The sequence below is a fragment of the Lepisosteus oculatus genome, chromosome 21, assembly GCF_040954835.1.
Source record: "Lepisosteus oculatus isolate fLepOcu1 chromosome 21, fLepOcu1.hap2, whole genome shotgun sequence".
In the NCBI taxonomy this organism is placed as follows: domain Eukaryota; kingdom Metazoa; phylum Chordata; class Actinopteri; order Semionotiformes; family Lepisosteidae; genus Lepisosteus; species Lepisosteus oculatus.
In genome coordinates, this window is record NC_090716.1 from 11,163,846 (window position 1) to 11,188,275 (window position 24,430).

General features: G+C 38.8%; 1 long non-coding RNA gene across 1 annotated transcript in view; it reads right to left on the bottom strand.

The window, feature by feature from the left end:
- Positions 1 to 24,430, bottom strand: part of LOC107075811 (uncharacterized) — a 96,307-nt gene that overhangs the window by 30,492 nt on the left and 41,385 nt on the right. Inside the window, exons 2-3 of the long non-coding RNA XR_001477328.2 lie at positions 1,514 to 1,579; positions 345 to 422 (exon numbers count right to left, since the gene is read on the bottom strand). This is a non-coding gene — a long non-coding RNA (uncharacterized lncRNA). The remainder of the gene's footprint in view (positions 1 to 344; positions 423 to 1,513; positions 1,580 to 24,430) is intronic.

The following is a 24,430-nucleotide window of genomic DNA, read 5'->3' on the forward strand; positions in this document are numbered from 1 at the left end:
AGCTAAGACTGATCAAGACACAGGGAAAGGTGACCCACTGTGGAGCATGGACAAGAGTCAAAAATATAAACTTGGGGTCATCCAAGACCAACAGGCCTTTTCTGTGTTCTGTCCACAGGTACTGGCTAATGGTACCGGCCAGGTGAGGTACTAGATTACTACTCTTGTGATCCACTGCAGACAAAAATAACATCCCTACAAAATTAACATATTACAACAATTTATTCAGAATACCATAACATGTAGTAAAATTTACAGTGAAGCAATGAAGTCGTTAAATTTAATGTATTCATACAAAGAGCATAGAATTGAAATCAAAGCATGTAAATGTTTAGTTTACTTACGTTTGCAAGCTTTCTTATGTAGGCTAGGGACACATGCTCCAACTGCAATAGACATTTCCAAACTCTTCCATGTGGGACCTATCGAACCAAAAGATCAAAGATGGCCAGCTCCGTGAGGCAAGCTTTATACATCACCTGCAACGAGAGACTTGACAGAGAGCCAGGCCTACTGCTGACTGCTCTGTTGCCTTTGCAGCTGCATGTCAGAGGCAATGCTTGTTGAATCAGAGATCCATGCTGTAGTTACCAACACCTTGAGGAATGCTCATTTAATTGCCTTGTCAGGGGAGCACAGCTAAATTTATCTTGAACAAGAGAGAAGGGAGGGCATGGGAAGGAGGAAGAGAGAAAGGGAGAGAGAGACAGAGAAAGAGAGAGTGATGACAGATCAAAATGGAGCAGAGTTAGATAAAATACATATGCAGCTTATAAATCATCCAAGGAATAAAAGAAAGGCCATTTTCACAACCGCTGAGCGATGAAGTTGAAACCTGTGGGGAATGGCATGGTGGGGATAGCTTTGATGAAGCAGTAGGAAGCAAAGCGAAAAAAAAAATTGCACCAAACCTCAGCCGTCCTCTCGGAATTGCTTCTGTCATGGTGGAAAATATGTCCCGTGATTTGCCTTGCCATACGCTCATCCATTAAATCAGCCGCACGGCTTAGGAATGCAGGAGCAGCACTCCTCCACGCTGCTAATCCACAGCCCTCCATCATTCCTCACTCAACAGCCGTGGTTTCGAGACCTCAGAAGCTCTAATGTAGCAGTGCGAAAATCTGGCACCAAGACTTAGCTCTAGTCCACATCTCTGTTCCAACCAGTTCCTACACTTCTAATTGAACCAGAGCAGAACGTAAGCCTTGAAGATCAAATTCACAATGCTTTTTTTTTTCCTTTGGAAACCTTGGTGTTTTACTTCCCTCATGTTCATAAATAACCCCCGTCCCCATGCCATGCCTGTAAAAAGGCACTAAATGTTGTGAATTCAAATAAAATATTTCTCTATTTGTTCCAAAATCTCTAATAGTAATAAAACTTAAAAGTATTTAGGGGAACGCTAAGCAAATCATAACTAAATCTAAAAACCCATAAAACACTGATGTGACAATAAAAGCAACAGTTCAATAGTAGCACTGGGAAACAATCTCACTTGGAACAAAGTACTTACAAATTAGTCCCAGTTAGTTTTGATCCTCCTTCAGCATGATGATGATGGATATCTCTCCCTTATCCCCTAGAATACAAGAACATAAGAACAGTTACAAACAGAGATGCAGACCATCTATCCTCCTGGATATTTAGTAGTCCACTGATGCAAGGAATCGATCTTGCAGTTTCTTCAATAACAAACTTCTGCTATACTCTCACAACCCTCTGCACAAACAAGTATCTTCATGTTAGTGTTCACAACTGTCCTTGCCCTTGAATTATACATACAGTATAGCATTTAAAACAGTATGTTTCACGTTGTCTTTCATGCCACTGATGTGGGACCCAAAACAAGACTCTCTGCCCACTGGATACCTACTATATATATTTTTCTCTGTGTTGCCTTGCTGGGCTGTTATTTTGCAGATGCAGAGAACCATAAACACCCATGAAAAAAATGCACAAGGACAGATCATAGTTTGGGTACAATTATAAATGAGCTGGTTGTTCTTTGACTGTCACTAAATTTTCTGATGTCCTAAAAAACAAAAAAAAAACATAACTGAAACAGAAAGGTTAAAAGGGAAATACAAGTTGAAAGGTCTGTTGTGGTGCTATAGTACCACTGATTCCTTAAACACTGGTGACATCTCAATCATTGTGTAGTCTGCATAGGATAGACAGACCTCATGTTCTGGCGTCTCTCACAATTACCTTGGAAGGAGACTTCAATAACATAGCCAGTCTTAATTACATCAAAGGTACTTTGTTATTATAAATAATGTTTGTGTTGCTTCTTTATTCCACTAGATGTAAGACAGTGCCCTCCCCACCCCAATTTGGTCAGGCTGTGTCAAGTACGTTAGATTTTCCAGATGGAGGCAATGATATGAATGTCAGAGACCATGGTGAGGGCTCTGCTTACAATCTGAGGCCAGTCTTGATATTGAGCTGGAAGATTCAAACAAATCAAGAAGCCATAGTTCTGCACCAGAACTCGCACCAGAACTCGCCACCTAACCGACATGCACTTGAGGAAAGCATGAATCAGTGGTGAGTGCTAACATGGCTACAAAACTACAGTGCAAAAGGCTGCAGTGCTTGGCTCTCTCTGTTAAACAAAATAATTGGGAATGACTCACGAAATGTGTGGATTGGTGGACATAAGAGTAGCACGTTGGTACTGTAGACTGCTGGGATTACAGCAATCCCAAAATCCACAGGTGGAAAGTTATGGAACACAATTCATGTGAAGCTGGAAGAAATCAAGAAATCAGTAATCTAAATTTCTAAATCTTATTTACAGTTTAGTAGAAGAGCACTAAAACCACAATGAGGATCTTTGTTAAGATTAACAGTAGTAATTCTTAAGATTTTATTAATATGCGAAGGTGTAGCAGAGGCAGTTCGGATAGGGTGACGTCATTGCCCTCCTGCGCGTAGCAGGGACCTCAGCTCCCTAGGCTGAGGGAAGTCTCCTTTATTTCATGCGGCTGGTTTGCTGTTGCGTTATGCCAGAGACCTGGGTTCATAAACAGGCGGGGTGGAGTGGCGGAGGGCACGAGCCCGCGCAGAACTACGACGGTCACAAAGCCATACATGTATTTCAAGGCTAGAGTGCTTTACCAGTGTTACTAGTCCTTTTATGTAGGACAGCATAAGGCGAAGTGAAGCTTGGTTCACTGCTTGTAAGGTTTCACTGTAGTATGCCCTGGTAAAAACTGAGTAAATCAGATCATGAAAAATGCATTGTGAAGCATATAAGGGTAAAGTAAAGCATATTACAAAGTGACTGAAGCCCAGAAAAACAAAATGAATGCATTGTTTAACCATGGGAAGAGTGCAGAAAAGCCTAGCAAATTTATAGCGATAAACCTTTGTTATGGTGGCAGCATGGCAGGATAGTAATCTGCAGTGTTGTCTGCTGGAATGCTCAACATCAGAGGCCTATCATCATTATGTAGTTAGAGCTAATTTCCAGAGATGCTGCAGTGTGACTGTGCATTCATTGTGGGGAACAACCCTGGTATAGATCAGGCATGAATGATAGCTAGCTGCATATCTTGTGCCGGCACTCAAGTTAGAACTGCTTTTTAAGACAACAGAACTCCTGCTTGATGTAGTGATGCTTCAGGCACTTAACTTCCCCAGCTTTCACCTTGTCCTCGGAGGACATAACGTATCCAAAGGACTCTTAGCTGATCCCTGGATAGGATAAAAGCAGATCACCTTCTCCAACTTGATAAAGGCAGAGAAAGGCATGATATTCTTATGTGCAGGCTAATAGCTGTAAATTGTGTCTTTGATTCATTTTAGACATTTTGTCACCCCCGGCATTTCTGCCTCTGCAGAAATGCTACAGCTTTGATTATAAAATACTCGTACAACAACTCAGGTTTCACAATCGGGGGATCCAGCAATAGCTACACGAAAAGGATGTCTTTATTTATCCTCAGACTTGCGTGTTTATTTAACAAGATGTCACTTTTTATGGCTCGTTTTATGGAAACGAACAGCACTTCAAAGTCCTTTAGGTTTTTGCAAGACATATCAATGCTGGGTATTATTTGGCATTCTGGTAAAACCTGAAAAGTACAGTAGCAACAGAAACAAGAGGCAATTGATTGGAGAGGAAATGTGGACTATGACAAGCAGTGAAAAGAACTGGAAAAGGCAAAAGAAAACAAACGGAATGTTTTTGAATTACGCATGATCTGTGAATTTTGTGGCTAGTACAGTACATGTTTCAGCTTGTTGACTGCTTCTGCAACAAGCCAACTCTAACGTCATGAAAAGAAAGCTGGTGAAATTCACTGCTTTTTTTTATATGTAAGAAGGCAACAATAGGTATCTGAATGTGCGAAAGGGCAAAAGAACACCAAAGAAAAACAAATAAAGATGCAAATTCGTGTCTTGTAAAGAGCAGAACCCACTAAAGATGAGGTTGGTGCTATTGGTTGCCTTCGGATAGCACTAAATGTCGAATTGGTAATTCATTTACTACAACCCATCCATCCATTTTCTAAGTGCTTCTTCCAATTCAGGGTCTCAGGGAAGCCAGGGCCTATTCCAGCAAACAACAGGCACAAGGCAGGATGTACCAGACAAGACCAGGGTACACACACACACTCATACTCAGGGCCAGTTTTCTCAGAAGCCAATTAACCTACCAGTATGTCTGGACTGTGGGAGGAAACTGGACCACCTGGAGAAAACCCATGTAAACATAGGGAGAACTTACAACATCTATGCAGACAGTATTCCAGTCAACATGGAAATACTCTGGCCAAAACTAGACATTATTTCACATTATGAAATCAATTAAGTAACTCGTACAGACAAACTGAGGTGGTGTTAAAAATGTCATCAAAAAGCAGAATTCAAGAGCAAATTAACATGCCAGTCAAGCCAGTGGAAGCTGCTTTTTTCAAATAACCAAACAATAATATAACACAGATATTATTTGGATATCCATTTGGTCGATGCTGGGTTCATTTCCGGCACAGATTATATGTTAGGGTAGATTTCCTTGCACATTTCTATTATAAAAACCTGTTAAAACAAAACTATGCGCTTCGCTATTGTGATGCTATTACCAAGGCAATTTTCTTAACTGGAAAACTAGTAGTTGCAAACAGACTATCTTTTTATATTTTACACAGCATTGCCATATACTTTATTTTGTAAGATACCACAAACAAGGTTAAAAACTATGTTTATGTAAAATATGCTCTGTAATTAAGCAACCACATTATTACTCTTTTACATAGTTATGTAAAAAAAGTTTTTTGTGCAAACGTCAAAGCATTCATGAAATCGGTTTTCAGCTGCTTATCCATGACAGTGTTGGGAGCTCACACTGGCAAGCAAATTATTTGGAGTCAAGGTTGAAAAAGAAGGAGGAATTCAGCCAAACCTGAGGAAGAACAGTTCTTCAGAAAGACTGCCGACGCTTGCAGGATAATTTGGAGAAATGGTTCTCATTACAGAATAACAAATGTTCATTTTTCTTCAATAAATCCCCTTTCATGCACTCTCCAGCTCCCTCTTCTCAAAACGTTTCACATTTGATTTTTGCGATCCATGGTTTTGCATGTTGAGAAACAGAAGCAATTTAGATGTGGCTCTACCTTATACCACTTATCAGTCTTTATAGAAAGTACCTGGCTAACAAAGCATAAAGCCTTCCCACTCACCTACTATCTTGAGAAATATGGCTCATGGAAAACACCAATGCTGCAGTAAAGAATTCAGTCCACTGACAAGATCAATTGTGCGAAGGGGGTGAGAAGTAGTCATGTACAGCTTTTCTATTTACTTCCTAAAATACTTTGTTACTTAGCCTTTTATGGGAAGTCACAAAGCAATGTTTGATTTTCCCTTGAAAACATGTTAAGGTTAAAAAGACTATTCTCGAGGATTATATTTCCTTTGCTCTTTGTAAATCTGCATGTGGTAATGTTCTTAATGTTCTCATGAGAGAGGGTTAGTCTTTGGCAATAAGGCTACTATAAACATAACTCACATATGCTTAAATGCAAACACAAATGTCAGAATTACAACTTCATGAGAAACCGTTCACGTACATACGACCTTACAAGTACATGGAGTCTAATCTCTCTAAAGACGCTAACAAGAGTAAGATCAAAATGATGGACAATAGGGGTCCTTCAGAAATTTAAAACTCCAATATACTGTATATAGTAACAAACAAAAAGGCCTAGAGGAACTATTCCCTGTAGCACAAGTTGAGGCAAGATGAAATACCAGCAGGCTTTGTTTCTCTTGAAGACAGAGCAATGAGATTCTAGGCGCGTAAACAGTATATTTCCTTTCCTTTTTATTGCTTTCATTCAAAGTTCAGCCATATGACATTTCTGACAGCTCTGGGGCAGACTGAAGACAGCCTTTCCCTCCTGAACAATATATTTTGAATGTACGATTAGTTCCAACCTCCTGTTAAAAGGATGCATGTCATTTTCAATTGCCTTGGTGTGCTGCCAGTGCAGAGGCGACCTTTTCTTGTTCTTTTAGGCCAAGACTGACGGAGCACAGGGTCACGAGGCTGCCCCTTTAATCTTCAAAACAAGGTTTGGAAAACAGTGCGGGCCATCTCTTGTGTGCTGCATTCATACATAAAAGGAGTATCTGTATCTGGTTGTATCTCAGCTGACGCCATTGCTAGTGTTGACACAAAATACCGGGCTGTCTTTTATTGTTCTTTTGTATTTGATGTAGCCCCACTTCTCCACATGGCCTCAAAACACAACTTAATAAATAATGTATTTTAAACTTGGACTCCTCCAAATAGTTATGTCTGGGAGAGATTACAAACACGGGGTAAAGCAATTCCCAATTAGGAAGAGGTGTTAATTCTGAGTGCAATTTTTGATAGCAGCACACACGGACAGCTTATGTCCACAATACAGTAAGTATAATAATGTTTCTTTATTAGCCCTATACAATTTCTTGCATTAGGAATTCGTCTTTTCACATACCCCAGCTTTTCTCCATGGAGACACAGACACACAGACAGGGAGAAGCTTGGGGTCAGAGCGCAGGGTCTGCCATTGTACAGCGCCCCTGGAGCAGTTAGGGTTAAGGGCCTTGCTCAGGGGCACAACAGAGTAGGATTCCTCTGCCGGCCGTGGGATTTGAACCGGCAACCTTCCAGTCACAGGCACAGATCCTTAGCCACAGAGCCACTGCTCCGCCCTAAGTAGCTTGTGCTTGTATGGTAGACTATAGTATATATGTCAACCTACAAAAACTAATGTTTTCCTTCCTGTCAATACTATTCAGAAAAAACGACTTCAGCATGCAGATAACGAATAGCTGTAACAGAAGATTTTTAACTTACATTTTTTAAGGTTTCATGGTACAGAGCAAGAGGCGTTAGATGTAGTTTAATTTGTTAGTCCATAAGTACATCATGAAGTCCATTTGACCCATCTAGCCCATTCGGTAGTTAGTACTTAATTGCTCTAGGGATCTCATCCAGCCGTTTCTTGAAAGATGCCATGGTATCAGCTTCTACAACATAGCTGGGTAGCATGTTCCCAACGTCCACAAAATGTGGGAAAAAATGTTGTGACTGTTGTTCTCGGTTTTAAATGCATTTCCCTGTAGTTTCCACTGGTATCTTTTAGTTTGTGCTTCCCTGTTAATTCTGAAAAACACCTTTAACTTCGTCAATGCTTTTAAGAATTCTGAACCCAGAGTCCAGAAATGTAACTGGTCGCTCTTCTTTGGACTGCTTCCAGAGCAGCAATATCTTTTTTTATCTTTTTGACCAAAATTGTACACAATTTTCTAAATTAGGTCTTAGTAGAGCACAAGTGCTATTTGAACACTGCATCCCTTGATTTAAAATCTAAACACTTCTAACTATATACCTTAACGTTGTGTCTGCATTTTTAGTGTTTCCCACATTGTCTAGATGTAAATGACAACAAAACCACCTACATGATTTTACATGTATTCTAGCTTCTTCAAGCTCAATGTTTTCCATTTTCCATTTATAGTTTATGTTTAAGCTGATTGTGTATAACTCTTCACTTGTGTATCTTAAAGTTATCATCCGCGGTGTTGCCCAGTTTTGGATATTTTTAAATTCTTTTGGAATCTCTTTTTCTTCTATACTGTTTGCTAATCCTTCTATTTATGTATCATCTGTTAACCAAATTAGTTTACCAACTATACCAGAATCAAAATTATTTATATAAGAAAGAAGAGTGGTCCCAATACAGATCCGTGTGGTACTCTACTAATTACATCACTCCAATTTTGAGCCTCCACCTCTAATCTCTAATCTCACTCAAGAAGCTTCAGAAAAATATACCATACCATATGCTCTTTTGATATCAACTACACCAGTTCAAATATTCAATTAAATTTTCCATTTAATGGTTATTATCCCTGTCTTGAGAGACTGCTGGAAGAGTTTTGTCAGGCATTTGCCTTTTATCATATTGTAGCTTTCAATTATCCTATCCCATTATTATCTCTTCTTTACCATTTATGTACTGTTGCATCACTGCATAGTTTATTTTAGCCTTGATTGCAATATTCCCATAACTCGCTCACTGTTGGCCTTAAATGATTTTTTTACTTGCACTTGCAATTAATTATATTCATTTTCTTTAAATGGATCCTGTTCTTCTGGGATCATTTTATAGAGAACTGTATCCACTTAAAGAAAATGAATATAATGAACTAAGTACAGTACTTCCCTTCTTGATTTTTTAAAATAGAAATAATCACGATCCAGAATCACTTGTGAAATACTGGAGGTGGGTGTAATGAAATTTATAGGATGTTAATGATATGTATATGATTAATATCTACATTAATGAGGTTTATATAACCTTTTTACTAATAATGTTTAATTTCTACCATGGGAATCCAAGTTGAAACCATAGTACAAATGCAGATATCATTGTAGAAGTGGCCAATTCATACAGAAAACATATAGAAACAAAGCATTATAAGTGCAATACTGTCTGGAAATGAAGCCAAATTGAACCATGTCATTAGTGTAGGCCTTAAATGTTTACGTGGTTTAGAAAAGATGTAGGCCTCAAAATCAGTTTGGTATTCCTCAATGTGTTTGCGATGCACTATAGAAAGTAATGGCTAGACGAGCCTTTAAAAAACCAAGATGAAGCCACCAGAGGAAATGAGAGCATGTCCTGCCGAGGCAATATCAGGGTATATGGAAAAGGTTAGTTTCCAAGTGACTCAAGCAGGTTCCAACAGAGGAAAAGTGCACATTTTCAACCAGCAGTACTGCTCGTCTCATTTGGTTCACCAATCCATCCTGGAAACATGTTTTCCGTTTTCTTTTCAGTTCCTTCTTTTTGAAGGCTTCAGGATCTTTCCAGAACAGACTGTAATAACAGTTAAGAGCTTTGATTTGTTTGGCCTCAGTGGAGAGGGCTGCGATTGTTGTTAGCACTCAGAGCTGTCAGATACACTTTGTAATGTGGTTTGAGGCCTCAAAGAAGGTGAAAACAACAGTCTTTCCCTGCGTTAGCTTAATCAGTGGGTCACTGGTAAACCATAACAAGGTTTGATTTGCTGTTGGCTCATACTCCCTATAAGCAAATGCTGGCATTAATGGGAAAATAAGAACAATCATTCTTTCTATCATCTTAAACTCCTCCTTCCTATTTTGTTTTTGCCCATTTCATACACTTCTTATGAAAGTACAGATACCGGAATAAAAGTATCAGTACTATTCCTGTAAAACTTTTAAACTGTAAAAACTAAAAACTAAAGCATTTGATAGGATGGAAACTACTTTCTTAAAGTGTCAATATAAGAACCAGGTTTCAAAGTGAATTCTCCCGATTTGATCTTCACTTGCAACCACTTGTTCAGTCATGAATTCGATGATGTTTGTTATTCAGTTGACGTCATGTGGTTAATATATTGTAATTCTGAAGATTGCATGACATGGGACAGATTACATTCTATGATTTTTAAGTACATATGGGAAGTGTCATGATTGTCTCTCCCTCCTCTAGAGGGCCTCCTACCTTTTTGTATTTCATTTAGTTTAAGTTCCAGCACCTGTGTCTTGTTCCGCCTTCCCGTTTAACCCCGCCGTTGCTGTAGCTCTCAGCTCTGCCCACAAGCCCGGGGGTCCAGGAGACACGGCAGAGACACGGCCTAGGCTTCAGAACGGCATCCTGACCCGCCGAGTCCGGGACTCGGAGCGCCTGGCCTCGTCACGCTACTTTTAACTTCCATGTGCCTGGTTCCATGTCCTCGTTCCCCGTCTTTATTCGTGTCTTGTCTGGGATGGATATCCTGGTTTGGGATTATGGACTGCGCCCTGGCTTCCCTGTGTGGACAGTGTTGGACTTGTTCGCCTGCACCACACCGATTTCAAGATTTAATTTACATTAATGTTTCCCTTAGATGCTGTAGATTTTGTTTTGAAGCCATAATTGTACAGTTCGTTACAACTTGGCATTTAGTGGAAAGATTCATGAAATCCTTCAAGACCTCCTACTTTCCATCCTTACATAGGTAAGTGTTCTTCCTCTTTTTTCCACATTGGAGAACCAAAGGCACATAATTTCACATTCAAGCAGAAACTGTTTGTATTTGGTCTTTGTTCCTTGCAATCTCAATGGGAGGTATCGGGCTTTTCGTTTTTTTTTATTTACATTTTAATTCTGCAGCACATGCCTATGGTATCCCCTTTGACTGGAATCTCAGGGGGAAATGCAGCAATTACAGAGGAATACAAAGGGAATGCTATGATTTTTGTTAGAGTTTTCATAAAATCTTTAGCAGTTATTATTTGGAAAAAGAATCTGAACATGTTTGAAAATTTTGAATTTTCAGGCACAATATAAATCCAGGCATCAGATAATCTAGCCATTACATGATTTGTTTTTCCACAGTATGCACATGACCTCTTGTAGACAATACTGTATTGCCAATCTCATTATTGTTCATATTTTACCACAAGGCGATATAGGCACTTTTGTACAAGTTTGGGAGTGTTTGGATGTAACTTGCTTTGCAGACAGATCTCTTCTTCTTTAGGGTAATGTTCTAAATAAAAAATACTTTATTTATAATTGTTTTTCCCTCAGGTTTCAACTTTTCTTAAATGTTGACTCCAATCTTGGCCCTTCACAGCAGGAGAAGTGCACCTGGGTGGTGGGCCTCACCGTGGCTCAAAAGGTCCTCCTCTGGTATCATTGCATCGTGGCCTACCCATGTTAATTATATAGAGAGAGCTCTCAATTGCTCAGATCCATGATGCGAGTGGAGAGGATGGTGAAGAAAGAGTCAGATTTTTCTGTTACTTCTGTAACTTCATAACTTGTTTTTTTACCATGATTTTGTCTTGACAATAGTCCCTTGAGGTGGGTTAAATGTATATATATTTTTTTATTTGTTCTGCTTTGAATTTTAAAAAATAATTAAAAGCTTCTTCCCCTCAAAAATAGAACTTTTCCCAATCTTATATTCATCTTAAAAGAACTGATTCTGAGATGATGATTTCTTTGTAAGATTTCCAATTTACAGCTGGCCCCTCGGAACTCTGGATAATCTCCCCATTTCTTCCTCCCTTTCAAATTCTCTGCTTCAGGTTTGAGAGAAGGCACAATTAAATCTTTTTTTCTTAACAACAATACGCATATCTTACAAAAACATGTGCAGATGTTGCAGTGTCTGGGACAATTTGGAAGCACAGGTGAGTGATGCAGAATGGCAAGGCTTGGCATGTGCTTGTTTGGCTCAGTGCAATTTCCCCCCCTAATTGGACTTCCCATGTGACGCCTGCTTCGGATCACCCTGACACAATGCAATGGGCAGTGGCGGTAATGATTGGGGGAAAAGAAATCCCGCTTCTACATACATGTAAAATGTTCCGTGATCTGCTTAGTGTTTCCCTCAGAAATACTTTATGATGTGTTTAACTGCGCAGGCAGACCTGGCTCTGAGAAGTGGCAGGACCCGAGCCTGTCTATTGAAAGAAGGTGTTGGCTCCAAACGGTCAATAGGAAAGATAATGCCGCTTAAGGCAATCATCACCATTTAGCGTTTACAGTGTTTTATTGTTTCCTAGCAGAGCATTACTTTGGCTTCACTACCGTCCCAGCATCACAAGAGAAAGGCCCTGTTTTTCCTTAAGTTCTTGTATCTCCACACTCTGTCATAATACTGCATGGAAATCTAGATTTACGGCACTGGAGACAACATCCCTCTACTGATGCCTGCCAACAGCTTCACTTATATTTTTGACAATTTAAAAAATAAAATATCCAACCGTACCAATAATATATCTTTGGTGGGGGGGGTGAGGGGGGGGATAATATATTTCTAATGTTGAAGAAAGATTCAGGGATCAAGAAGGAAGTCATTCTAATTTTGGCATTCCTATCTCACTTTTAAGAGATTTGTTTTATTCTTAATATAGGCTTGTCACATTCTGGAACAGTGCTGCAATGCTTTCACTGACAAGGGCATATGCACTGATGGGACTATTGATTTGATGACAAAAAAAGATTGCATCTTCACGTAGAATTAACTTTGGATGGAGTTTTCTCCCATCACCTGTTGGATTTTATCACAGTTTTAAACTTTTATCGTCATCCAATACATAATCCATTATATTGTCTTGCAGCTTCATAATTATCATCTATAGTGACAATAAACATATCTGCATGATATATAAGATTTAGCAATATAAAAAATAAGATGATAGTTTAGCTCTTCAGCATTCAATTATGATAAGAGAGGGACACTTTAACCCTTGAACCAGTAATTACTTCATGTAGAACGTTTTTTTCCAGGGCCATAAAAATTGAGAGAGCTTTTTCATTGTTAACAGTCAAATTGAAGTGTAGCCAGGCATTGATAAGTTTCTTTCACAGCAGTCTGATTGCCTTAACTTGAATATAAACAATTCTAAAAAGTCTCCCATCTATTTGTACAAATACAGACCGTGGTAACTTCCTTGAGGAAAAGGGTAGGATTTTCTCGACATGCTTTGGTATTCAAAATGTTTATCGCGCCAGTGAATGGCGTGTCTTGATGTTTGTCTAGTTTTTTTTAATGTTCTACGATCAAGCACAGCTTTTTTTTAGGTGTATTGTTCGTCTGTTTAGATCCTGAAAAACGTGTGCCGTTGGAAAATTCCGGTATGCAATTCCAACCGTGAAGGCTTTCTACTCTTCGGAATCGTTCTACAGAGAGCAATTTTCCCAAAGCCTCATCACCTGGAACCAATCTGTAACACAATCGAAGTGTCCTAACATGAAAGCCTCATCCTTTCCTTTGATAATCTCTTCCTGGTAGAGTGGATGTGGATGAAATTACTTTTTTTGTAATCTTCAGAAACAAAAGAGAGAGCAAGAGGCAAATATCTACCCATCAAAATATATTATGCAAATACCTCTGAAACAAAGCTAAGATACATGTTTGAAAGCAAATAAGCCAGCTCATTTGGAAAACCAAGATTTTTGTAGTGATGTGAAATTGTATATTTCTTTTCCATCCGCTTTTTCACTTAATTCTGACAGTCTCTGAAACTTTAGATAAAATCCAAGGAGTCAGAAAATATAACATTCAATGAAGGAAAATAATTTTCTTAGACAGGGCACAGGGCTCTTAGTGACAACACGTGCTCTAAAAGACAAGGACCCTACTGTATATTAAAGCATTCTGTAGATTTTGATTTCCCAGCAAGATGTCTACATGGTCTTCCCAGAAGCTTGACCTTCTACCCAAGAAGAAGTACTTTGGATTCCAAAATAGTGGAGAAATTACAGGTTAATAGCGGTCTATTGAGAGATCTACAGGGACTTTTAAGAGTCAATGAGCCAAACTATTTCCTTTTCTTTTTACACTTCTTCACTACATATTGTCTGATGTTCACACATTAAATAAGGTAGCTACAGAGCAGTGAAGAAACTAAAGGGAGGGAAGAGCATGCAATTAATCAGAGCCCTGGGGCCCCGCTTTCTGAACAGCGACTCAATGGATCAACTTGAAAGAGCCCAGCAGTTAGTTCAATTCCCTTCATCCTCATATTGTAAACAGATCACTGAGCCTGTAAAACATCTAATTTAGTGGTATTGTGATAATTGCTTTCTCTCTGGGTGCAAAATGCAATAAACCAACAAAGTGAAAGCTACTTTAATTTATTAAGCTTTGACAGATTAAAGGTGACAAGAGAAAAAGATAGCAGGCCTAATTTATAACAGTTCTCCAACACTTTATTATTGTAATAGATAGTTCATCATCCTTAATGGATATTTACTCATGTCGAGAATTATAGGACACTGGGTTTGTCACTGTTTGGCATTTGAAATGTCAAAGGTCATCACTCCATTTTGTGTGTTCTTTGTTTTTGGATATTTTATAATGATACAGTAGATCAATTACCCAGTAACAAAAGGATGTGCTGCACAATGACAGACACACAAGCCATTTTAATGAAGTTTTACGGAAAAAAATCTCAATTTTTTTATAATTAGATTAGAAGACAGATGTAATACAGTACAATACAGATTCTAGATTGTCTTAAAGATAAGAAAATCGATTTTGGTATGAAATACAAAAGCCAGAACACACACCACAATTAAAAATGCCATATTAATTGGGCTGGGCACTTTGGAAGCTCTTTCAGGAGTTTGTGATTAATTATAACCTTGGTTCCTGTCCATAAAAAGTCTAAATGCTCCCACAAAATGGCAAAAGTTCTATGCCTGCATTATCAAGTCTGTCACACTGACAAAAATTTCTCTAAGGGCATATCCGACATGAGAAATGTCATTCCGATTTCAGTACTGCATCCCCAGTGCAAGTGGAAATTGTGCTTTAGGCCACTTAAGATGGAAAACAGGAGACAATCCTATACAAATAGGATCACAGAAGCCTGGAACAAACTCCCATGTCATGTGGCTGAAGCTGGCCCTGCACTGGCTTAATTCTTTAAGATAGTGTGAGATAGAACTCTGAGATCATGAAACTTGTAGAAAGCAGACAATACAAATGGCCTTGTCTTGTTTTTACATTTTCTTGCTCTGTTACATGTCATACCTAACACCGATATTAACTGATATTAGGACACACATTAAGTGACAAAAGTGCAATGACATAATATGCTGTTGAAATAATGGGTTTGGAATTGAAATATAATGTTCACAATTGACCTGAAAAACAAAACAGTAGGCTATTGTAGTGCATTGTAGGAGCGACATATTGATGGACAGCTTAATACTGGAGTGGTTGGTACAATGGTACTTAAAACTGTTGATCTTTACTAAGGTTATGACTGCACAGGGTTCACCATATTATAAATAAAGTTAGAAGTCATCCTCAACATTGTGTTGTTTCTAATTAGGTTCAATTCTATAGAGAATCCTCTCGGCCATAATTCATGTAGTGACAGATTGTGAAAAATTCTATAAATGGGACAACGCCTCTCTATATTTCAAAGCCATAATTTAGCTCACGAAACGTTAACAAAATAACACAGCTGTCGTTACACAGACCAAGGCCCGGAAAGGTTATTTACCAGCTCTGCATGTGATTTTAATTGACTGATTAGCAGTAATTCAATCAGCAATCAAAGGGCAGAGCGCATGAATCTGGAGCATACAGCAAAGAACCATCTTCAGAGAGGCCTTTGTTTTTGACCCAAGTCAGAGCCACTACCTTTCAGTGCGAGTCACAAGTCCTGATCGGCGCATGGCCAGCAATTCCGAGTATAAAAACGTGGCCGCCAAAGCTTATTTCAAGTTTAAGGAACACTGTTGTCCACTTCTTGTAAAGTTATTTCTTTTACATTCACATACCAAGCATTTCACATCTAGGCCGGGCTGTAGTACCCAGAGGCCCATAGTGTTCTTTGGGACTAATTATTAGATTAGCATGTACACCAATGACTTTCATCTTTTCATAAATTGTCGGCATCGTAAAAGCAGCAGAGATGATAATTGCTTTGGACTGACGGTCGAAGGATGAAGCGTTACAAGACTTAATCTCATGTTTACACCAAAAAACAAGTGACAAAACAAGATAGCTGGCATGACTATCACATTTGTCTGCAGCAGAATATCACTAAACATGACACATATTGAAGAAAGGAATGAATCCCATTCCCAAATCTGGTCTTTGGGTCTTAAGAGCTACTGGCTTCTGCTCCACCTGAGCTCTTAGCTACGTAACTGAACTCATAATTTGATTAATTTGACAAGTAACATCTCCATCTTCTGAGTGAACTGAAACCTTCATAAAGTTCCAGTTAAACACAATAAGAAGGTCAATTAAACCTTCAACTATGTAAGAAAAAGACTGTACGGAACAAAAAAATAGAATTCCCCAAGAGCTAGAATTGGGAAATTCTGGAATAGTGGCTGGAGGATGGGCAGAGGGACTTGTTGAAACATTAATGTCGTCAAGAATATTGCATTTTCTTAAAGATGAAATATTTTAACTTCATTCCCGTTGTTCAAAACATTATGGAAGATGTATTCTATGTTAAGATTAATCATATTATTTGGTTCTTTGAGGTTTTCATTAAAATGGGACTTGAGATGAGCGAGATAGCAGAGATTGAATACCTGTCTACCCAGCTTTAACAATCTTCATTCCATTGGCATACACTGCCTCAAAGCTCTGCTTGGGGTAGAGCCAGTGAACTCCAAGGCATCAATCCTTCCCAACATGATCCAAAACACATACAGGCCCTGGAATACAGAGACGGGGGCACACCAGGGTTAATCTGATAACATTGAGGGACACGTTGACCTCCTGGTCCTTTCTTAATGTCAGAACTAGCTCCTCTCCTTACTAGTTCTCCTCTCGTCTTTCAATGCAATCTCATCACGGCCTCTCCTGAGAGTTCCACAAGAGACGTGCTGTGCAGGTCAGGCACGAACAGAATGCTTCTCCTGCATTTTGCGTTATTATTTAGTAAGACGCAATTTAAAGACATATTAGTATGTCAAAGAAGGCCTGTTCAGCCCCACTTGAACTCCTTAGACCTAATTATGCCTTGAACAACATGCACCACTCAGAAAATAGTTACCAGATAACTTCATACATGTTACCCAAATAGACTTCCACGAAATTCATCATTCTAATTTTTGTGTAAAAAGTGATTAATATCCACTGGCCTTGCAAGTATTTTCTGTGCTTATCTTATGTTGGTGGCTATCTAGTCCAGAGTTTGAGAGATCCAGTATGTGAATGCCACCGCCCAGAAAAGCTTGCACATCAATTCCTAATGTTCTTTACACCTGGGAAAGGCCTGGTGTGGCTCAAATTAATTGATTAAATAGTTTAATTACCTAATTAAGAGCTCTTGCCCCTCAGTGGAGTCTTCAAGCTGCCTTAAGTTTGACCATAATTCACATCATACCCCAGCAACACACACAGACCCACTCTTCGTCATTTTTTCTTGTTGATGAGTTTTAATAGAACGTAATAGTGTTTTGTCAACACAGGATATGATATAATACACAATTTTAAGCCAATCTGAGACACGCTAGCAACAGTAAAAAAAAATAGTGAAGGGCTTTCTCGTCATTTACCAACATTTACAAAAGTTTCTTTAATTGGACACTTTGATAAATATTTTCAATTTCTTAATCACTCAATTATCATACATTTTGATGAAAACATGCTGGATGCAATGACTATTGATAGACATCAACAAAAAGTACAGAAGACTGGGGTTAATTTTTTGTAGACTTACACCGTGCTGAAAAGTACGGGTTGGAAGAGTGGCCAGACTTCAGTTGCATTCTTGATAGGCCATAAAGTTTTATTTCCAATCGTTGTTACTTACTCCCAAGCAGGAAATGTGGCTTACTACTACAGCTGGCATAAAGGAGAAACGAATGAAGGGACTTAACTTTACAGCACATGCTGTTTTTATTTATGTCACAGTGAATATAGCATGATGAACTGCTGTAAACCTTCACTGCATGCTGAATAATAGCTAGAACCCAGTTATTCTCTGTAGACTCTTCAGTCATGGTGCATATTGTGACATACTGAACATCCAGGTAAGAGCTTAAATAGCAAAGTAAATTATAATGTGTATATTGCACTGAGAACAATTCCGGCTGCCAAGATGATTTGTTCCTGTTGTGTGAGGCTGGTTAAAATGATCCCCTCATCTCTGGATTGAGATATGATTTTGTACTGTAATTGTAATAATTTTGTAGAGTGCTATTATTTTAATATCATTATACAGTATATTGTCTAGTAAAAGTAAGACATTTTAAACACAAATTAGATAGTAGAATTTATGTCAATGGTAATACCCTATACCATGCAAAAGAATAAATAAAAGGGACTAATGTTTTGTTACTTGCATTATTTAATATTACTAGGAACCTCTCTCTGGATTCCTGTCAATTAAGTCTTATAGGACTAGTTGGGCTATTTTTCCTTCCTCCCTATGGGTGACATTTAACATTTACAGTATACTGCTGATAATAAGGCAAATATTCAAATCAAATCAAAATCCCATGTATGCATAGTCAAGTGGCAGCAAGTGCCCTCAAAAGAAATTAGTAGCTCAAGTCTTGAACTGCACCTCATTATTTTTGACAGTATTCATGATTAATTCCTTCTTTACAGCACCCAGACTGAGTTCATTTTAAAATGCTGATTTCCAAACTTGTCATATGTGCTTGGGCATCTTGGTCTGCAATCACAACACAACAAAACCTAAAGAGAGGAAATTCAAACAGAACGGTGCTGAAAAGCTTCTTGCAATTAGAATGATTTTTCCTGCAAATACACTTCAAAACCCTGAGGACAGGAAATTGCAAAAAAAAAAAACAAGAAACAGTCAGAAGTTAAAAACAGAGTATGTTATGGGCAGCTTCCTTGATGCCTTGTGTGACCAGTTAGCTACAGTATATTATTAGTGATATTTTATATTAGTGATGAGCTTATTCTGGTATGTTGGCTAGGACAGAACCCCTGGTACGGTTATACAGTACATTTAACCCCATTGTTTGTTAACAGGGCCTGTAGAGAGCTTGGATTGAGGCGTTGTGGACCCCCTAGATGGGCAGCATGACGGCTCATCTCTCTTCCTTTCAACCCTGGGGAAATTCTCATTCAGCGGGGATAATTGACTTTTGCTGCTCAATATTCTTTTCACAAAAAAAGCTCCACAGTAACTCAATTACTGAGCATGATTGCTCCTCATGTTTGCTAGCACGAGCTTGTTTTACAGTTTGGTTTGGAGATAAGAGGGGCTGGACTTTGTGTCTCCCTGCTGCTGCGAGACGTGGGTCAAACAGGAGCTGGCCACTGTTTGCACACAGAGGGGTTCTATGAAAATTAGGTTGTTTCATTCAACGGTTCTTTTTTTTTGAGGATTTATTAAAAAATGATATAGTTGGTCTTTACCCATTTTAGGATGACAAATGAAATGTTATGTTTCTGGGACAGGCTTAATCACACTCAACCACTGCCATGCTTCTGAAATGTGCTTTCCCTTAAACACACAACAACACGTGAATAATGCGATAATACGAAACCTTTTGGTTTGGTCCCTGAGGTCTAGAAGGTTACTCATCCTCCAGGGGGCACTATAGGAACACATGGCAGAACAGAGACCCAAGTAGCTTGTTCTGACATTGCACCTCCTGTAACGCCCAGTAAGGTGACCACCATTACATATATCACCTGTCGAGCAAACCCCTTTATCACTCCAACGTGAAACAGGAAGGGGACTTGAAGCCCAAAGTTTCCTTCACGTCAGCACTGAGATACAGGAGTGACTGGATGAATCCAAACACACAGTAATCTCAAAATAAATAAAATCTGAGCTTTGGCAGAGCTACTGTAAATCCTGTAATGTAAGTACAGTAAGTGGAGACCTTAAGATGTGGTAATGTCCCCTTCCAATTTGAATCTGCTACAGTATCCAAGAATCAAGGTCTCTCTTTCCTAGCGTTAATCCCCCATCAGCAGGTCCGCTTGTCGGCACACCAGTCTCCATTTGGTGGTTTGAACCAAATCTTTGAGCTGACGTTGCCGTTGACGTTGGTGAAATACTCCAACCGGCGCATCGCTCCACCTGCATTCGGAGTGGGGGGGGAGGAAAACAAGGTAATGTAGCCAATTCATAGAGGGGGATTATTAGGAGGCATGGGAAATTTGGCCAGGATGCCGGGGTTACACCCCTACTCTTTTCGAGAAACACCCTGGGATTTTTAATGACCACAGAGAGTCAGGACCTCGGTTTTACACCTCATCCGAAGGACGGCGCTTATTTACAGTATAGTGTCCCCATCACTATACTGGGGCATTAGGACCCACACAGACCACAGGGTGAGCGCCCCCTGCTGGCCCCACTAACACCTCTTCCAGCAGCAACCTTAGTTTTTCCCAGGAGGTCTCCTGACCAGGCTCACACCTGCCTAGCTTCAGTGGGTTGCCAGTTGTGAGTTGCAGGGTGATATGGCTGCTGGCATATCTAAGAAGCAAGGTCTGAAGACACAAATCAAATTGTAGAATGATAAACTGTATATATCTCAGTACTGTTTCCAAAAGAATGTAGCACATCATGAGTACACACAAGATCCATAAGCATGTGTGGATAAATTCTTAAAACACAAAGTTATATGGAATATTGTGTTCACGGATTCTAGAAAAAGAGAAAATACTAACATATATAAAATATGGACATTTACAAAAATGAATTTAGAATAGAATACTTATTTATTATTATATTATTTTAATATTTATTTATGCCAAAATAATAAAAGGATAATGTGAAAAAAAAACATGCAAATGTTCAAATAAAGTGGAGGTTGAAAGTGTTGCAATTGCAAAATCTAGCTAAAAATCCTGGGAAAAGCATAAAAATGTATAGGGAAACTTTTGAATTGTGCATGAAAGAATTTCAAAGAGAGAAAAGAAGGCATGGTAATGATAAGGGAGTTGTGTGAAATTACCATTTAAAAGGAGCATAGGAGTCATAAAACTTTCTCAATGAAGTACTGCCAGGAATGTAACTCTGGATGGGTTTTCACAACTAATCATAATTTTTCAAACAGATTTATCGATCTTTTGATCATTGGGGCATTACTTTAAGAAACAATAATACATTTATAATGAATAAACATGTAATTATACATGTTTTTTCATCTATTGAGAATTGAGCTTCCCAACCTGGGAATGAGAATACGTTTGTGATGCAGAGTGTGGAATAGCCCTGTGTTTTCAATGACAGGAAATTATAGTGATGTCAAAAATACATCCCGATAAATGAAAATCAGGGAGTTTCACAGATGTCAAAGGAAGGTTGAATTAGTGTCATAGGACAATTGTATTTTTTAAAGTTATTGCAAAGTGTAAGCAAAAGAAAGCTTATGGTTTTTTTTTACCATTTGGAATTTAATTTATCACAATTTACTGACACTTTTATCATGGTTTTATGTTACTTTTGCTATGCTATTGTATGTTGTTGACACATCTTTATGCAACTTTATGCTACAGTGTAACGTGGATGAGACATAACATAGAAGTAAAGAAGTACTGTCTTTTGTAAAGTTTCCCACTTCCAATTTAGAATTTTTAATATTAACCTATAATTTAATTCTACACTCCAGAATTAAGAAACAATAAAAATCTTTCAGCAATTTGGTAGTCTACAAACCTTTCTGTAAGCAATACTGTGAGTTAGGACTGAATGTTTAAATCGGCTCCCTTTTTCCATTGCAAAATAGTTGTTGACCATTTTGTATGTAATTTTTGCTTTCAGTAGGGTTTCGAAATTATGTATATGCTTTGTTCTGGCAACATAAACAGAAAACCTGAGGCAAGGGTTCCATGCAAAAGCACTTAGATAATCTGTTCTGAAGTATCAAAAAAGGGATAAAAGAGCCATGGCTCTGTTTGTGACTTTGAAGATAAAATGTACTTACAAATGTACTTCTGACCTCTGTTGAAGTACACAGAAAAAGCAACAGTAATTGAAGTCACTTGTACCTAACTGGCACTGAAAACAACACACACTTTGTTCTGAGGTTTCAACATTATTTTTGTCTGGGACTTCTTCCCTAAGTGGTTTTCAGCAAGGAGTTTCAAATTCTGCGCATACAATCATTTATAGATATTTTAAAATGAGATCATTTTAGAGTCAACAAGATAATAGTTGACAGTTAAAGTTTGGAGTTTTTCACCTTTTGAATTGGTGCCTTAAAAGTGATTAAAATTCAAGACTTTTTTTTAAAAGGATTTAAAAAGACAGGATGTCTTGTATACTTGTATCATAATGCATTACGGAGAATTTGTATGAGCACGTTTTGAAATTCTACCAAAGACCAATTTCAGAGAGGTTCAATCCAAAAATTCCTTGTTTAGTAACTAGAAAAGGTAGTGTTACAATTTGCAAAAGATCTACCTGTCAACAGCATTGTAGATTACGATATTGGAAAACCTCAGAACTACAGTTTACCCATGCACACCATCCCCAACATTACTGTACTACCTAAATATAAAACTTGGATACAGTCTGCAGTCACTTACATAAGATAGTGTAATTGGGCATTGCTGTAATTCTTGTTAAAACCTGGCAGCGTGTGAGCCAACTCATCCAGCTCTCCTATTCTCCTTTGTCATTTTTGAGAATTATGATGGAAAGGTTATTAATTTCAGCAGCAGCCAGTGATTTTCTCTGCCAAGATCCTGCAGTTAATTTGATTTACTGTTGAACAGGGAAAGGGGGGTGTTGAGTGTGTGTGTGTGTGTGGGGGTGGCGCACAGAATGGGCACAACATCTCGCAGCTGTGTGGGCAGTGGGGGAAGGAGAATGGGAGGTGGGAGGGTGGTTGTAGATGGGAGACAAAGTGCTTTTTCTTTTCAGTCCGCCTTGTTCAGCCTTTGAATGAACGAGCTGTGAAAACATGGCATCTTCTTCGAACCAAGTGTACTCACAAATTGAATAAACATGACTCTGATTAGGGCATTTAAAAAAAGAAGTCTTTCTTGTTGCGCAGAACATTCCGAGGCATTAGGAATGAGTGGCTGTCCCACTCCCTCCCAATCCGTATGACCTCAGTCACGGAGGTCACTGCTGGCACAAGCCTGACTCCCACTACAAGGTAACACAGGTGAAAGCTTTCAGCACAGCGGCTTCATGTGGATGCGCCATACAGAGAAACAAATACTAAAAGAAGAAAGTCAACCGCTACACATCAAATTAATTTTATAAGATGTAATTCAGGGCCCAAGCAAGAGGTCCAGCAACATTTGCTCGTATACAGAAACTTTGTTCCTTTTCTCTGACACAGAACTGGAACTTAGGGCTCCAGAATTAGAGTCTATCTTGAGCCAAGTTATGACTCAGGTTAGAATAAAACCCACTACAGCACTGTAGAAATAAACCTCACAAAACTGATTCCTCAGTTGGGAGAATTTCTTAAGGAAGTGCAAACCATCACCACTCTAATATACACCTTCCAAGTATATATCTCATGTGCACAATATAATGGGGATTGTACTCAACAAGTTTGGGATTATTGTCTCATTTCCTTCTTGCAAATGAAAAGTTAATTCTTCATGACATTACTGCATGAAAGGAAGAAAAGAAAACGAGCATGCAGGCCTTAAGATCTTGCTTGTGCTTTTCAGCACATAGGTGGTCTTGACACAGCAAGTCTCTGCAAACTGCTGCCCTCATAACAAATGGGTCTTTCTGAAGGAATGCTAGGCCTGATTTCAGTCAAGTTCCATTGGCAGGCTTGGTGGCTGCTGCACATCTTCCATGAATTTCTTTTCTGGCACCCCAGAGAGTGTTTGTGAGGATGTTGCCCATGAGCTGCAGGTAACTGACTTGAGCTCCACTCAGTCTGGGAAACACCTGTCCTTGAATCACAGTGTTCCAGCAGGAGCACTTTGCCATTCTAAAGTATTTTGCAGAAATGAGTTTCCACAGACTGAGTTTATTCAAGTTGAAAACCTTTCAAATGATGTAGAAAAAAAGACTTTCGCGTGCTTTAAGTTCTTTCTGGCTTAAAAAAATACGGTTCCCCCCCTCTTTTTTTTTTGACAGTCATGTAGGGAAGAGTCTATAGATAGATTTTAAGGAAAGTCAAAGCTCAAATATCAGGTAGACTAGACCTTTAAAATCATTCCTGATTGCAGAAAGTTTTCTTCTTCATCTTCCGTGCCGTCTCAGAAAACACTTTCTCATTCCATGCTGAAATAATGCAGCTGCTGCCCTGAGCAAATTCAGTGTCAATGTCCAGATGGAGCCCCTACTGTAATGCAGAAGACCTCACCAAAGTCATCCACAACCCCTTTTAACGTCTGCCTAGCTAACTCCCACATCAACATCGGTTGTCTCTGGACAGCAACCAGTGATAAATCTTTTAGGTACTGCACTGTGCTGAGCCAATATCAATCTTCAGCAAAAGCCTGTAAT